Below are 17741 nucleotides of genomic sequence, written 5' to 3' on the forward strand. Positions count from 1 at the left end.
GCAGGAAGCCATGCGTCATAGGACTGTGGCCTATCCGAAGCCGAGTGAGGAGGACCTCGTCCCGTCTACGGGGTTGGAAGAAAGTACACCACACACGCGTTGTGGGGTTGTGGGCTTGACTAAACGGAGCTTATTGCCAGTCATTTCCAGCCACTCATCCTCCAACCGACGCATCACTCGTGAGCTCAACAGCGAGGTGAGTGCGTGCAGGGGGACGCCACACTGAAATACTTGCGGATCGAAACACGCCTCCTTGGCTGCGAGATCTGCCCTTTCGTTCCCAGCAATGCCGACGTGTCCTGGAACCCAGCAGAAAGCCACCTCCTTCCCCAGTCGTTTTAGTTGGAGGAGAGCATCCTGAATGGTCTGGACTATTTTATCTGCCTGATACAAACGCTGCAGTGAGTGAAGGTCACGTAGTGAATCGGAATGGACAAGAAATTTAGGACGGGAAAAGCGTCTCATCAGCTCCAGTGGCCGAAAGATTGCAGACAACTCTGCATCAAAGACAGTAAACGCTTGAGGCAGTCGGACCTTGAGGACACGATCCGGAAAAGCAACAGAGCACCCACGGAATCCTCCTGTTTCGACCCATCCGTCGTGGTGCTCAGATAAAATGCCAGAAAATATTGCATTAAAAACGGTGGCAGGAGTGCAATCTCTCTTGTACCGCACCAAATCTAAAATCACTCTGGGCCTCTCAAGTAACCAGGATGGCAGGCGGTTAAAACCCTGGATTTGGGGCCGTACAGGCTCCACACTGAGGGACTCCAGCACACGTTGCACACGGATCCCAAACGGCATCGTGGCTCGGGAACAGTGGGGAAAAAAGACGGTCCAGAGGCGGATGAGCAACAATATGTGAGCGGGTGAGGTTGGAGCTGCAAGAAACTTACACACCTGGCGCACCAGGAGGAGCTGCCGCCGGATGGTAAGTGGAGGTTCCCCGTTCTCAGCACAGAGGCTGGGTATGGGACTGGTCCGATAAACACCCGTGGTCAGTCGAATCCCCACATGGTGGACAGCGTCAAGGATCCGCAAATAAGAGGGCCTCGCTAACTCATACACTGTGCACCTGTAGTCCAGCCACGAACGCACAAGAGCCCGATAACACTGGAGGAGACGCATCCTGTCCGCTCCCCAAAACCTGTGACTGAGGCACTTGAAGATGTTCAGTGCCTTCAGGGTTCTAGCTTTCAGGTCTCGCAGGTGTGGCAACCATGGCAATCTGGAGTCAAAAATGAGGCTCAGAAACCGTACTGTCTCTCTAAAATGTAGGATAGTGTCCCCCATATGCAAGGCAGGCAAATTAAAAGGACGGCGAGAACGATTAAAATGAACACACGTACACTTATCGGCAGAAAACTGAAAACTCTTCTTTGCAGCCCTCTCCTCTAATTGCTGCAGTGTCAGTTGCAACTGACGGCTCACCGTTACAACACTGGAGGAGGAACAGAAAACAGCAAAGTCGTCCACAAATAAGGAACACTGTACTGGACTCCTTACCGTAGATACTATACTGTTGATGGCTATGGAAAAGAGGGTAACACTTAAAACACTGCCCTGGAGGACACCATTCTCCTGCTCAGATCGATCAGACAGTGTGTCACCAACTCAGGTCCGAAAAAACCCCTGAGACAGGGAAGACCGAATGAAAATGGGCAGGTGGTCACGAAAGCCCCATTGATGCAGTTGTGTGAGAATACAGTGTCTCCAAGTAGTATCGCATGCCTTTCTGATATCAAAGAACATGCCGATACAGTGATGCTGACGGAGGAAAGCCTACTGAATAGCCGCCTCTAGAAGGGTCAGGCTGTCGACCATGGACCGAAATTTTCGGAATCCACACAGAGCGGCTAAGGAGTTGCTCGATCTCTAACAGCCAGACCACACGACGGCTAACCATCCGTTCCAGGGTCTTTCCTACACAGCTCGTCAAGGCGATACTCTGATAACTACTGGGACATGTGAGGTCTGAAATCTGGTTTCGCAGGACGGAGCGGACCAGGTTGTGGAAAGGGCCAAGGTCAATTACTGTTAGTTATACAAGAACACATACACCTTTTTTGCTCAAACCAATGCACAGTTTTCTCCTTAAAACAACAAAGATCAATTCACGGCTGAGGGCCCAAGTAACTTCACCAGAATAAGTTTGAATGATTGGTTTTAAAACACCAGGATTTAAAGTAACGGCTGCAGGCCTTACTTAAGTAAAATTACAATATCTTCCGGCTAAAGGCCATATTAAGGAATATTAAAGACAACCATAAGATAAATACTTACAGAACACGGCTGAAGGCCATTCCAAGAATTCAAAATAATTAAAGAGAAACCTTATAGACAAGCATATTAAAGCCACATATTCTGAAACAAATGCGGCTGAGGGCCTAAATACAGACCAACAAGAAGTTTAAATGAAACACGGCTGAAGGCCTAATCTTAAGTTGTAGGAGGTTTGGCTGAAGGCCATATACTAAACGTAAAACAGACAATATTAATACACGGCTGAAGGCCTGGCACAGTACCTGCCACCAAATAAAATGACAATCACAAACATCAAAGTGGTGCTCAGATGTGTTCCAAGGGTCGGCCTGGGGAGGAAACTCTAACCACAGTTTAGGTGAGACAGTCAGCCAAGCGTAGCACTAAACCATCGGGTTGCAGTACCACCTAAGGACGGCTGACGAACCAACCAAAGCCTAATCAATTCCCTTCCACATTACTAGCAGCACGACAACCAAAGGTACCAGCGAAGACGAGGATCTCAGCAGGGTTATGTCTTAATAATTGGCGTATAACCACAGTCAAGGCAGAATAAACACTCAAAGAGAAAAAGAGAGCAACACTAAGCTGTCGAACTACACGCCTTGCAGGACAAAATCAACAAGGCTAGGAAAACACACTGCCACAAAACTATGCTAACGACCAGGGCGGGTAACTGGAACATTAACGGCCACAAGGCAGAACATACCGCTGGTGCACGTCACTAATAAATCATAATCATTTCAAAGGTTAAACATCATACAGGGAGATAGCTGCAAATTCTGCCGATTCCAACACACCATCGTGTTGCTGCTTGAGGGGACAGTCCAGAATGCAACAACCAGCAGTTAATGAAGAGACGTCACAACGGTTCACCTTTCATGACAGGTTCACCGATTACTCAACTCCAGTATGCAAGTGCGGTGGGTGACGAACTTAGCAGTTCTCACAACTAGTGCCACAACTCTGACAGCACGTGCACGCTGCCAGCTGCCCCGGCCTGATCACACGCCACAGAGACTTCCTCGCTGCTCCGCCGCAACCGATCAACTCCCCACACCCAGAAACGGTCAAAAGATCAAATACACGTCAGCCGATGAGACGACCGACCGAACGACCAACCAACGGTCGCTCCCGCTCCAGTCATCTCCAGTCGGGCAGTCCACGTGTGTCGCCAGCGGTCGGCAAGTACTGGCTGTCTGCAGCTCACTGGGGCTCCGTGCCCGAGGCTCCTTCGTCCCCGTCCGCTGCTCCGTCCATGACTGCTGCTCCAGCCCGACGATCCTTCGTCCTCGACCGTTGCTCCATCCCCGACTGCTGCTCCGTGCCCGACTGAGCTCCCAACACACCATGAGCCGGAAATACTAGCAGTCGCTTCAAAGATAATACGACAGTGTTCTTATCGATAAGCTCTGCTGCTGCCACTCATGGGCAGGTAAGACAGGAACTTAGTGATAAAACATTCGGGGAGGATTTCCTTTGACACTGCTGGCAGATGTCGAAGCATGCAGTGCTGGATGTTGTCGTGACCAGAAGCAGTGTCAGAAGTTTCAGTCAGTGCCGATTCGAGCTCCCACATGCAGAAAGGGGAGTTGTAGGCCTCACAACTGTTCGGCCCAAAGTCCAATGTTTCCCTCTCGACAGTCACACGGTAGCGACGAAACGCTGGATCCTGGCTTGCATTGGCAGTAGTTTGCGCAAAATGCTCGGTCAATGTCTGAGCAATGTTTCTAGGTGTTGTTTTTAGGCACCCCTGCTTCAGCACTTCAGCTGTCGGTAAAAGGCTGTGTTTACCAGAAATCCTCTGGATGGCTTGCCATACTTTTGAGGAACAAGTGGAACGATTGATGAAGGTCAGGAACTCATGCCATGAGTGTTGGTGGCCACAAGGCAGAAAATACCGCTGCTTCCACTTCACTTACAATAATAATAATACTAAATTCAATGATGAATAACAAATAAAGATTGATGGCTGCAATATTTCACTGCCTCGAAGCACTTTACTCATTGCTGCCAGGCTCAGTGGCCCTGGGAGCAACAACCCGCCAACCAAAGGCGAGATCTCAGAATAGTTGAGGTTGCATCAGCAGTTAACTCTTCACTCAACGAAGTCGTCGCTCTCGCAGCTACCCCTCCTCGATCCGCCAGTGGCAGCACGCCGCCAGCAGCGCCGGCTTGCCCCCGCGCTGCGCAGACCTGCTCACTGCTGCGCCCCCAACCGATCTGATGTCCGTTCGTCACCTCCTCACCAAATCCAGTACGCAAACAGCATTAAAATAACTGCTCATTCAAGACCACGAGATACACACGGATTCGGGAAAACAATTCCACCAACAACTCACAATACTAAAACCAGTCACTGTGAAACAACACGGACGAATTGTAAGTCGGGACAAACATAGAGAAGGCAGAAGCGGTCGGAAGACCAAATGCACGTCTTCTACTGCGACGACCGACCGAACGACCAACCAAAGGTCGTCCCCACTCAAGTCACGCACGGGAAAAATACCAGTATAAATCGTCGACTGACAACTTATTGCCATGAGGGCACTTCGACAGGCGGGTACGCACACACGCACGCAGTTGAAAGTTGCGCTACTCGAATATCACGGCCCATTCAACTAAAACTCGCTGACTCCGGTCCTTGACGTGCCGGGCACTCTCGCGACCACATCCTTACGTCGGTCAGTGCATGCATGTCGCCAGCGGTCGGGCGAGTACTGGCTCTCCGGACCTCACTGCTGCTCCGTCCCACCTCAACTCGCTCGACCCACAACGACCCGGAAATACTAGAGACCACTCCAAAGATGGCACCACAATACGCGCTACCGATAACCGCTGGTGTTGCTACTCACGCACAGACAAGGCGAGCAAACGTAGTGGCGCCAGTGAACACACTAAGAAACTCGGAGGCAAAACCAAATCTGGCTGTTATATAGGGCGCTAGCGTGAACGGTGCTGCTTCCACCCGCTCCTTCCGCCTCCATGATTTCTACCTCACCATTTATGACCGTCCTATCCACCTCACTCCTACCCTCAAATACCTTGGCCCCACACTCGACCGCCACCTCACCTGCACTCCCCATCTCCTTACCATCCAAAACAAAGCTCAAAACCGCCTCCGCCTCCTGAAACTCCTGTCCGTCCGGACGTGGGGTCTGCATCCTTCCACCATCCTTCACATCTACAAATTCTTGATCCACCCAATCCTCTGTTATGCCAGCGCAGCTTGGATTTCCGCCCCTCCCCGGTTCTATAAGGCCCTCTAAATCCTCGAACGCCATGCGCTCCGCCTCGCCTTCCGCATCCGCCTTCCGTCCCCCACGCGCATCCTCTACGACCTCATCCCCTTCCCCCATCTTCTCCTTTTCCTTGAACACATCTGCACACTATATATTGTCCGCCGCCTTGATCTCCCTCACCCCCTGGTGTCTCCCTTCCTTTCCACCCCCCACCAGTTGCCTCGCCTTTACCGTTGTGTCCCACCCTCTCTCCATCTCCACACCCACCATCTCCTTTCCCACCGCAACTTCCACCATCTCCCCCTCCCGGATGATGATTTTCGCCCTGACATCTACCCTTCCTACCAACTCTAACCCTATCTTCCTGCCTCCTCCTCAGGGCTCCCTCTCCTCCCCCTCCCTCCTCCTGAGCGGCTTCCCCCTCCTACTCCGCCTCCCCCTCTCTTGTGCCCCCTTTCAGTGTCTCTGCACTCCCTCCTGCCCTGTCTTCCCTCTTCATCTCCCGCCCCATGTGTCTCCTGCCTCTTCGTGTACCTGCTGACGCCCCTCCTCTCTTCATCCTGCCGCTTCCCCTGCTGCCCCTTGCTCTCCCCTCCTTTTCCATCCTCTCTGACCTTTCCCTCGGCAGGTCCCACCTGGCAGTTTTATTCTTCGTCATGTGTGCTCCAAGAGGGTTTTAAGTGTGTTGTTCTAGAGTGTATTTAATACTGTGGCCGACTTTTAACCTGTGCATGTCCATTCAGTGTCTTCTCTATCTTTTAAGATTCGCCAACTGTGCTTTTTAACTTTCTGGTGACTTTTTTAACTGTGCCCCATGAACGTCTCCACGTCAGTCTATTTTTACATCCATTTTCTCCCATTTCTCTGTTTTACGTTCCCCTTTTTTATCGCCTTATGTATGTAACATTTTATTCTTATTTTAGTTGTCATGTCACTCGGCTGAAGAGCGGCGGATTGTGCCGCTGACAGCCCTCCTCTGCCCACATGGGGCAGGGGAATGAAATCACGATAAAGAAAAAAAAACGGTGCTGCTTTGTAGTTGTCAGGCTTCAAGTGCATGTGAAGCTCCAAAACTATGTGAATCGGGGAGTTATCAGACAGAATGATGAAGGACAGGAGGAGTGTGATTGAAGATGGAATGGGAGTGTTGAGGTGCGACTAGGAGGCTGCAGCAGGGCAGGTGCAGGTGAGATGCGGCGCGTGGGCCGCGCGCTGCAGCTGGCCGGCGGTGCACGCGGCGACGCCACGCCAGATGGCGCTGAGCGCGCGCGGCGGCGGCGGCGGCGGTGGCGGAGGCGGCGCGGCGGAGGCTCGGCCGCAGTGCTCCTCCGTCCTCCGGCGGACCAAGACGTTACCTGCCCGCACGCACGCCGCCGCCACGCCGACGAGACCGCGCAGACGCCGTAAGTACGGCCGCCACCTGGCCGCAGTCTCACTCCGCTGTCGAGCACGACGCTGTCCTAAAGATCACAGCCGCACCGCTCCTGCGTCCTCTCGTTCGTCGCCGTGGCCGCTCACCTCAAGTGATTGTAAATATGTTCTGTGACGTGGTGATGGAAACGCCGAGCTATTACAGAAGGCTTCTCGAATATTCTGCTTGGTAGCTACACCGTCCTTTTCACGAGCTAAGCACAAGCTGTTGTGGATCTCTTCAAGTCTCGTTTAACTCAGCCTTGGATCTGACAAGTGGATTATGGAAAGTGAATATGCATTCCGTTCAGCGCTCTGTCAGAGCAGAGACTGTAGTTCTGCCTCCAGTGGATGCTGCGAAATGTGATGGTTACGCTTTCCTCTTTGTCGATCCGTGTGATCAGGTGTCTGAGAAGTAGTATCTTTGGACAGATAGTTAACAAGATTTGTCTATAGTCTCTAGTGAACCATCCTCCTGGAAATCTTTTTTCTTAAAGAAGATCTAGGGATAGTATAAACTATATGTTGACATCAGAAATGAATTTCCAGCTACATTGACTAATGGAATCACTGTTGTTACTGCGAAATATTACATCCAATGTAGTTAACTCTAACGGTGAATTTATTCGTAAAAGTGACATAGCAATCCATTAAATTTTGGTCCATGTGGAGAACTTTCTCCCGACAAGAGAAATCTCGTATTGAATGATGAATGCAATTTTTACTTACCAAAGCGAATAATAGACCTCTTTGTCAGTCGTGTGTGTCTTGTCAGTTGTGTGTGTGTGTGTGTGTATTTTTTGAGAAGTGAGGATGGTGAAATGGAGGAGATAACGAACTGAAAGAGGGGAGGGAGAAATTGTGCTCTAGTGCCGCGTCAAACTCAAATAAAAAAGCCCAGACCGATTCACGAAGTCCCAGCCGAAGAACCTCCTCAGATTCGTTTGGCACCTGTAAACACGCATCAGTTTCGTTGCAAGCCGTTCATGGCAGAGTCTCCAGTGCCAAAAGTTACAGCTCGAATGTCAACGAAACGAAGTAACAGCACTGGAGAACAGCTCTCAAGGTTACTAGAAACAGAGAGCTCCAACATTGTAAGGTAAGAGTGAACGAAAGAAAGGGCGAAGCTATTAAGAAATTTGACAGCACTGACTCAAGAAAACCTCTAAAGATATACAATATATCAAGATGTCTGAAGCCGAATGGTGATTTGAATTAGGCTCCTGCGAGATAGCTCAGTTGGTGAAGTCTCGTTTCCAAAATACTTCTAAACCACTTAAGGACATCACATACAAGGAAGATCATAAATAATGCTTCAACATGCACAGCTAGGAATTTATTAAATGTAGTATCATTAATTGTTGCGGGGTTCATTTTTTTGGCTTACCAAAATTTGCACAGTGATTTGGTGCAGCTGAACATGCTTTTGTTGCCTGTTTCTGTCACCTGAGAAGCTCAATGTATTAAAAAGAACTGCAGTCTTGCGTAAAACGTACATGTGAAACACTCGAACTGTTGTCTTCCCGAACTACTTAAACCATAGGCCTTCACAAACATTTTTATCATGAGTAAAACTGTGTAACATCAGGCATATCATACTTGGTGAACCAAAAAAACAAGAGGAAAAGAGTAATTGCATTTAGTATAGTGGAATAACCCAGTCTGTATCGGGAATGAAGTACAAAAGTCATTGACATCTGATCTAGAAATTCAATACGAAAAGAAACCTGAATAGCAACAGAATGCAAAGCAGTTCATTGACAGGTTTTGTGTAATAGATAAAGCTCCAGAGTGCCAAAAAATACGCATAGATTTTTCTGAATCGTCTTCTGAATTTCGATACATGTTCACAATGGATTAATACTTCTGTTTTTGTACTGTGTCCGATTTCGAGTTCAATGAATCATTTTCGTGCTTTTGTAACAGCCTCTGTCTTAAGACATGCATAACGTTGGCTCCGCCATCTGATGTTTAGTATTCTTCGCACTGCAAGAGGAAATAAAATTCCTATATATACAAGCGTCTCACGCAACGTGGACATATCATAAATGATTCCAGACATCGATACGAAGTTTTTAGCAAATGTTCGCGCGTCAAGGGGTGAATGACCTCCAACTCGATTTCATGCACTAAGATACTGAACGAAATATTTTTAATGGAAATGGGAATTATTTGTAGTGTCATTCGTGAAATGTTTTAAGTATAGGCTCTAGTAACATAACGCTTGATATCATATGCCGTGAAACATTTGCAAAATTAGACAGGGAGTGTAATAAGTGTGAGGATAATTGTTTCAACAACTTTGCCATATAAACATTGTCTTATAGGTCGAAATCCGAACTTTTCCAGCTGTCTTGGCCTTCTTATTTGGAAATATTTTACTGCAATGAAGGAAATATATCACCACACTAATTGAGCGAGGTGATAAGAAGACTGGGCTCGTATTCGGCAAGTCGGCAGTTCGTGTGCCCGTCCGATTATCTACGTTAGGTTTCCTGCAATGTGAGTGTTCTGTCTCTAATGACATCATCGTCGACGGGACATGAAATCATCAACTCGGGCTGCTGGAAAGCCTTTAAAGAGTACGCAGTTCCAATAAGGACACCTGCACTCTAAGGTTGCTTTGAATATCACAGTGCTTTGCTAGGTGGTATACTCTTGCCTTCCTCTGATTCGGAGCAGATTTGCACTGCCGGTTACAGGGGACCTACAATGTAATGTGGACGAGTCACGCTGCTACTCGTCTTTTTTTTGCGTTAACAAAGCATTGCCAGAGACAAGGGGAAGGGATAGAATAAATCCTAGGACAGACTGGGCATCGGACACCGGATCCTTGAACTTGAAGACCTAGTGTTGCGCCTCATTGACCAGACTACAAATCGCACACTAGAAGATCACTCTTTTTCGATCGGTGAACATCGGCTGATTTCGGATTCTACGAAATGTTTACATTCGTTGCCAGCATTGTCCAACGTAGCAATAAGCGGCCATTGTGAAAACAGTGTTGACTCCTGTGCGGTTATGTGTGGTGGTTACTATTATTATTACTCAGAAAAATGAGCGAATAGGCTGTACTTAGTTCCTCAAGCGGCTAGCCAACTACTTTCGTGTCAGTTCTGTGATACATAAAATCATCGCGCGTTCTTTCCTATTACAAGCTGTAAGCTGGCTGCCCTGGGAGGAGGAGACGGAGCTTGTACCAGCAGCCAATTAAGCTTTCGCTCCCAGCATCCTCCACGGAAACGCCACCTTGCCGTGTGATATTAGTGCAGTATCTGGTGAACTACACCGAGGTGGTAAAAGCCATTGGATACCTCCTAATATCGTATCGATCCTCCTTTTGCCCAGCGTAGAGCACCAGTTCGACGTGGCATGGAATCAAAAAGTCGTTGGAAGGGCCCATGTTGCCTGTAAATCGCGAACGTGTTCCCGGTCCAGGATTTTGTGCGCTAACTGACCTGTCGATTATGTCCCGTAAATGGCCGATGGGATTCGTGTCAGTCAATCTGGCTGACCAAATCATTTCCTCGAATTGTCCACAACGTACAGATAATTGCGGACAATTGTGGCACGGTGATATGGCGCTCTATCATCCATCAAAGTTCCATCGTTGTTAGGGAATACGAAGTCCATGAAAGACTGCAAATGGTCAGCAGGTGGCCGAACATAAGCATTTCCAGTTAATGATCGGTTCATAAGGACCAGAGGACCCAGTCTATTCCATGTAAACACAGCCCACACCATTTCGGAGCCATGACCAACTTGCACAGTGCCTTGTTGACAACTTGCATCCATAGTTTCGTGGCTTCTGCGCCACACTCGGACCCTACCATTAGCTCTTACCAACTCGTATGACGGGGCCACGGTTTTCCAATCATCAGAGGCCCAACCAGGCGCTACAGGCGATGTCGTGCTTTCGGCAAAGGCAGTTCTCGTCCGTCATCTGCTGCCATAGCCGATTAGCGCCCAATTTCGCCGCACTGTCCTAACGGATATGTTCGCCGTACGTCGCACATCGATTTCTGCGCTTATTTCACGCTGTGTTGCTTGTCAGTTAGCGTTGACAACTCCATGCAATCGCCGCTACTCTCGCTCGTTAAGTGTCCGAGGTGAGAGGTAATGCCTGAAATCTGGTATTCTCGGCACACTCTTGAGACTGTGGATCCAGATATTCTGAATTTCGCAACAATTTCCGGGATGGAATGTCCCATGCGTCAACTAGAATTTCGGGTAAGTCTGTCAATTCCCATTGTGCTGCCATAAGCACGTAGGAGACCTTTTCCCACGAATCACACGAGTGCAAATCACAGCCCCGCCAATGTACTGCTCTTTTATACCTTGTGTACGCGATACTGATGGCATCTGTATAGATACATATCGCCATCCCACGGCTTCTGTTACCTCAGTGTAAAAGTGTTGAAAAAATGTTCAAATGTGTGTGAAATCTTATGGGACTTAGCTGCTAAAGTCATCAGTCCCTAAGCTTACACACTACTTAACCTAAATTATCCTAAGGACAAACACACACACCCATGCCCGAAGGAGGACTCGAACCTCCGCCGGGACCAGCCGCACAGTCCATGACTGCAGCGCCCTAGACCGCTCGGCTAATACCGCGCGGCAAAAGTGTTGAAACGTCCCCTTAGAAAAATTTATGAATGACTGTGCTCATAGGCCTCTTACATCATTTGATTTGCAAACAGCTGAGCAGAACTGAACGTACTCAGACATTTCTCTCTTTACTTATTCTGATCAACACTAAACTAACACACAATATTTTTAGCGCAACGCAATCTGACTTTCAATAATCAAAAAATGGGTCTGAGCACTATGGAACTTAACACTTAGGTCATCAGTCCCCTAGAACTTAGAACTACTTAAACCTAACTAACTTAAGGACATCAGACACATCCATGCCCGAGGCAGGATTCGAACCTGCGACCGTAGCGGTCGCGCGGTTCCAGACTGAAGCGCCTAGAACCGCTCGGCCACACCGGCCGGCTTTTCAATAATCTCTATAAAAGAATGGCCCTGACTAACAGTAACCTATACCTTTCATGAATCACTTACCTCACAAAAATCTTCGTTACTCGAACTACTGCAATACAGCGAGCGCCAATACTGCCAGCTAAATAAAAGATTCTAACTACTGAAGGCACTAACTACTGATAGGCATACTTAGCAAATGAAAGATTTTGATAGAGAACAAACAATGTATTTACCTTAATAGTGTTCAAAAGTCATTATATATATATATATATATATATATATATATATATATATATCAGTTCATGACATCCAGTCTTACAATTTTACTGTCTCTGATAGACACATGTCCAGATCATCCGCTCTCAAAACTCCGCCATCTCACTCCTCACATCTACCACTGGTGGCGGCTCGCCTCCAACTGCGCAACGCTACGCGCTGTTAACATCCAGCTGCCCAACACTACAATCGCGGATATTCCAACAATGCCAACCAGCGACAGACTGCACACTGCACAGCCAGTGATTTTCATACAGAGCGCTAGGTGACGTTACCAACATAGAAACCTAAACAGCCTACTTACAGTGTACTATAGTTGATCATCTGGCAAATCACTGTTATCGCAGTGAACTCAACATTCCCTTTCTGACGAACGTTGCGTCAGGAGATCATCTTGCGGCATTCTTTCGATCTCTTCAGCATGTGTGTGTACGTGTGTGTGTGTGTGTGTGTGTGTGTGTGTGTGTGTGTGTGTGTTCGGCCCTGTTTCAAAAATGGTTCAAATGGCTCTGATCACTATGGGACTTAACATCTGAGGTCATCAGTCCCCCAGAACGTAGAACTACTTAAACCTAACCAACCTAAGGACATCAGACACATCCATGCCCGAGGCAGGATTCGAACCTGCGACCGTAGCGGTTGCGCGGTTCCAGACTGAAGCGCCTAGAACCGGTCGGCCACAGCGGCAGGCTCGCCCGTGTTTCATTTCCTCGACAAGTGAGTTCGGAGTTGCTCCCCCAGCCTAATTTTCTTGACACGGTCTTGAGTTGCTGGGGTTAATTCCCAGACCAGGAGACACGGTGTTGTGATCCGCTGGAGGGTGGCGCAGCTCTCGACGGCCGCCTTTTGGAGCGCCGTGTGGCATAACTCGGCTTGGCCAGCCGGGGTGGCGTGAGTTCCCCCTCCAGCGCCAGCTGCGGCCGGTCTGGCCGGCTGCTGGAGAACAGGGACCCACCGAGCGCTCCGTCAGTTCTCCGGCCGCCGGCCTACGGTGCGCGCACCGCGTGTGTGTCTGTCTGTGTCGTTCGCCACAGCTTACTAGCGGTGCCTGTATTCACCCAAGACTCCTGCGACAGCTCGTCATCCGTAAGTATGCCACCGCCTCTCCAAAGACGACCGCCCGTGCATCGTCTTTTGTTTGACACATCACTTGTTTCGTAATAACAGCCTTTACATGTTCACACCTTACCTCAAGCGACTTCAAATCAAATGACGTGCCTGTGGACTACCGTCTCACTTGTGCAACTGGATTCGTGATTTCTTGTCAGAAAGGTCGTTGTTCGTAGTTACTGGCGGAATGTCATCGAGTAAAATGGAAATAATATCGGGCGTTCCCCAAGGAGGTGTTACAGGTCCTCTGATGTTCCTTATCTTCATAAAACGATTTAGGAGACAATCTGGTTGTAACAATCTAGATTGTTTGCAGATGATGCTGTGATTTACCACCTTATAAAGTCATCAGATGATCAAAACAAATTTCAAAACGGTATGTGTATGGTGCGAAAAGTGGCAGTTGACCCTAAATAATGATAAGTGTGAAGTCATCGATATAACATCTTCAACTTTTTTAGTCCTGTCTTCCTCAGTTGCGTGTAATATTACGGTATATTGAGAATTTTTACTTATCGACCGTCTGAGTACCAAAAGGAATCTGCGAAATTTCGGTTACACGATAAATCACACAAATCCATAGGCTCTAAATTCAGCTAAATACATACGCATTACAGTTACGAGTAAATTACGTTGGAGCGATCACATAGATAAAGTTGTGGGTTAAGCAAACCAAAGATAACGGTTTATTGTCAGAACACTGAGAAAATCCTACAGGTCTTCTAAAGAAACTACCTACAGCACGCTTTTACGTCCTCTTTTGGGGGATTGCTGTGCGGTGTGGGACCCCCATCAGATAGGATCGATACAGGACATCGAAAAAGTTCAAAGGACAGGTCGTTGAATATTATCGCGAAACAGGGGAGAGAGAGCCACATATATGATATATGTATTGGGTTGGCAGTCATTAATACAGAGGCATATTTCGTTGCGGCAGGATCATATGAAATTGCAGTCACGAACTTTGTCCTCAGAGTGTGAAAATATGTTGGCGCCCACCTGCATAGGGAGGAATGTTCATCATAAATAAGAGAAATCAAAGAGCGACCAGAAATATTTAAATGTTTGTTTTGCCCGCGCGCTGTTCGAGATGGAACGGAAGAAAAAAATGGCTCTGAGCACTATGGGACTTAACGTCTGAGGTCATCAGTCCCCTACAACTTAGAACTACTTAAACCTAACTAACCTAAGGACATCACACACATCCATGCCCGAGGCAGGATTCGAACCTGAGACCGTAGCGATCGCTGTTCCAGACTGTAGCGCCTAGAACCGCTCGGCCACTCGGGCCGGCGGAACGGAAGAGAAATAGCTTGAAAGTGGTTCGATGAACCTCTGCCAGGCACTTATTTGAGAATTGCAGAGTAATCATGTAAATGAACGTGTAGATGCATGCATGCGATGCATGATTGCAACAGTGTACCGCCCTTGAGGTCTGCAGAGTGAACCAGGACTCCAACGAAATGTTTTCAGAGACTGTTCAGAGATATTTTCTGAGTATTTTGGTATGAGGTCCGGTGGTCGCTAGTGGCTCGCCACAGCACAGTAAGAGGCTAAAATCTAGATCGGGGCCAGCGCTTGTCACGTCAGTGTTCTGTACGTTGTCAACTTGTCAGTTTCGCTTACCCTGTTTGGTGATATTTTCACGTATCAGCGAGAGACTCTATTTCTAGCGCCGAAATTGAAATTCAGGTTCGAACTTATTTTAATACTTTAACCCTTGAAGTGTACACTCTGATCCTGCAATTTTTTGTTTGTTACTGTGCGTGCGCCACTGCACATTAACAACCCACTGCCACCATTGTAAATTCAGCATTGAGTGAGGCCTGTTAGATGATGGGCGTTCGAAGTTAATTAATTTGACAGAAATTGATTTTGAAGAGTCATTGTGACCCTGGAGTACACATTCTGTAACTGTTCTATCGTTGAGTGCGAAGTTCATTTATGTGAAAATGGCTCGGAGGAATGACATTTTACTAACGGAAGATACGATACGGGAATCATTGTTTACAAGAACTCAACCGCGAAAGTGACGTAAGTTACCTCTGTGATGAAAGTCGTTCTAAAGCTGATGTTCCTCGAGCAATTAAGTTAACTCTTCCGAATACGATCGCTGTTTTTTCTGAATACATAATACATTTCATACCTATATTAAAGTAAGAGTGTAACAATATTCCTTCCCCACTTGCTCCGAAATACGTCGTCCGCCAGCTGCTCATAGTGGTTGCATATAACGAGCAGCTGACACGCCCCCTTTCGTTCTCTTCAATCTTTTCATTTCCTCATGTCGATTGCCGGCAATATTGCTGTAGGGACATCTAAGTGCCTCACTGGCCCCGATCTAGACTTTTAACCATTAGCGCAACTATGATTTATTCCTTCGCAACAGTGACATAGCCTATAACATGTAGTCACATAAACTCACGTGAAATATGCAGAAGAACGCAAGTGAAACACGGTTGCCGCCGGTATGGAAACAACTCAACATAAGAGTCTTGCTGCTCTTCCGTTACATTCAGTGACCCCACACATGAGATGCGTAACAGTTAACTGCTCTGTATCACTGTTAGCTTACAACTAACACTATCAGATAAACAAATCCGAGACAGAACCGACCGCCACCGAAGCTTGCGGGCGAAGGGTGAAGTGGGGCATTGCTGTTCTCAGCAGTAAGTACAATGAGTGAATGGAACAAGTTTGTTTCCAAACAAATCACACATTTCGCACTGTCGGTATTTGGAGCTTTGTGCAGATATTTTCAGTGTAGTACCTATACCAGTATAAATGGGGGCAGTAAATCAAACGAAATGCAACTGCAGTGTAACGGCCATTGGAGACAACGGGTCCCTTATGCCAAAACGCTCAGAAAATAACCCGGAACAGCCTCCGGTCTTTTATCGACGGAATCCGCGGTCTCCGAGTATAATCTCGCGCCAGAATGAAACAACGGAAATATATTACTTCCGGCCAATACAGAAACAAATGGTGCCATTCGGAATCGGAAATCTATTTCAGGTTCGCCCTTTTCTCAATTTTATACCGCTCAACAAGGATTCCAACCATAAATCGTTAGTGCCATTCGACGGCATATCAATTCTACATTGAATTTCAACCTTTCACGCCATAAGCTGCTCTTACATCGCTTCATTGGCGAATTGCAACAATCTAGTATCGAACACGTCTTACTTGTTAAATTGAAACACTAGAGCTGTCTGTTTGTTACCACTCAACGCGCGATATTGTAAGCGGTTATTGGTCATTAACATCTATAACGTTGCTGTAGTATTGCAATATTTACGAGAGTACCCAAAATAAGGTACATATCACTCTGAAGCTGACGTGTTGATCCAAGTGCTTCACATTGCTTCGGCTAGTTCTCTGATTACAACCAAGTTCGCCTTCTAAATTTATAAGTGGTTTTCACTGTGATGTCGAAGGAGGGATGCTGAAATTAAAAAAAAGTGATAAACAGCCCAGAATAGTGCCTACCATGCTCGTAATAGATTGCTTGCAACAAACTACGTAGAGTTAAGTAAATATCAACAATTTCAGCGTGGTACTTGCATTTGAAGTCGCTGAATTTTGATGGTATTATATAAAAACATCTTATTAGTCAATCACATAATCTCCTTTTTTAGAAATTCCGTATTTAGTGATGGTAGTAGAGTTATTCTTGTTGAATACTTAACAAATGAACAAAAAGCCTAAAAAGTTTGATAGAAGTGTTTCCATATTTTTACCTCCACTCCCGTTGTGTTCCCTCAGTCCGAGCAGTGACTCGTTGGCATGATTAAAGGTGAAAGTCGTAAAACAGAAGTGGAAGGATTTTCCCAAAGGTTAGCTGTGGAACTGGATATTACTACTCAGCGACTATTCTGACGAGTTGTGATTGACGATTGGACTCCTTGCAGCAGACGAGTAGAACGGGTATGCGTGTTTGATGTAAACACGGTTATTCTTGTTACGAAGGTGCAAATGAGATTAAGACAGTGTGCTGTCCCCGTCATTGGAGCTCGCATTTAAAATACGGGTCACCACAAAAAGTTCTTCCACCATGAGATACTGCAAAGATATTTGCGATTTGTCACATAACGTTGCAGCACATTCTCATAATCGGAAGGATAACGCCACTCCGTCTAATCGTTTTGCATGGCACGACGTACGCACTGAATAGGATCCCTTCAGCTCAAACGCCTCCGCATCACTACACTTGTTTTAAACTATGAACAAAGAATGTGACATTATGGAAGCGCTGTATGAAGATTTATTTGAAATGTGCTCTGAAGAACCGTAGCCTTGAGATGCAGATTGTTCTCTTTAGAAAGAGATTTAATGTTTTCTGGACAGATTGTAGTGAAAAGCACGGTGACTACTGCCGTGTTGCGTTCTCCATGAGCGACAAGCATATTGCGTAGTGACGATTACTGGAATACGAGGCGTGTTTTTTAAGTA

General features: G+C 47.1%; 1 protein-coding gene across 2 annotated transcripts in view; it reads left to right on the forward strand.

Moving 5' to 3' along the window:
• Positions 1–6837: 6837 nt before the first annotated feature.
• Positions 6838–17741, forward strand: part of LOC126416381 (uncharacterized) — a 404335-nt gene continuing 393431 nt past the window's right edge. The window contains exon 1 of one of the 2 annotated variants that reach the window (XM_050084065.1): positions 6838–6907. The gene's annotated coding sequence lies outside the window, so the exon portion shown is untranslated. Of the gene's footprint in view, positions 6908–13160; positions 13266–17741 lie in introns of those variants that run through there. The other variant, XM_050084074.1, reaches the window with a different exon arrangement.

The sequence above is a fragment of the Schistocerca serialis genome, chromosome 1 (genome assembly GCF_023864345.2).
Source record: "Schistocerca serialis cubense isolate TAMUIC-IGC-003099 chromosome 1, iqSchSeri2.2, whole genome shotgun sequence".
Classification (NCBI taxonomy): domain Eukaryota; kingdom Metazoa; phylum Arthropoda; class Insecta; order Orthoptera; family Acrididae; genus Schistocerca; species Schistocerca serialis.